The sequence below is a fragment of the Penaeus monodon genome, chromosome 30 (genome assembly GCF_015228065.2).
Source record: "Penaeus monodon isolate SGIC_2016 chromosome 30, NSTDA_Pmon_1, whole genome shotgun sequence".
NCBI classification, from domain to species: Eukaryota; Metazoa; Arthropoda; class Malacostraca; order Decapoda; family Penaeidae; genus Penaeus; species Penaeus monodon.
In genome coordinates, this window is record NC_051415.1 from 8,240,050 (window position 1) to 8,240,370 (window position 321).

Consider the following 321-nt stretch of genomic DNA (forward strand, 5'->3'; position numbering starts at 1 on the left):
CAGGGAGAGTGGCAAGGAATGACAGAAAGACACACAACAGGAGAATGAAAAGGAATTCGACGGAACCATGAGTTGGTTACCAGGGATGGACATCAAAGGGGGGTCACACGCACAAAATAAAATATAAAGCTTAATTTCTAGCATCATTCAAAATCCACACGCCCTTCGTACTGGTGGGGAAAAATAATATGACCCCCCCCAAAAAAAAAAAAAGATGAAAGCACTATAAAAATAATTCGCATATACTAAAAAAAGAAAAAAGAAATAAAATAAAAACTCTGAAAAAAGAAGGAATACATAAAAAACACACACAAAAGTGAA

The 321-nt window shown here is 35.5% G+C and overlaps 1 protein-coding gene across 1 annotated transcript in view; it reads right to left on the reverse strand.

Annotated features, from left to right (window-relative positions):
• LOC119592508 (teneurin-m-like) overlaps positions 1-321 on the reverse strand; it is a gene marked incomplete in the record, with an annotated part of 54,907 nt that overhangs the window by 7,643 nt on the left and 46,943 nt on the right.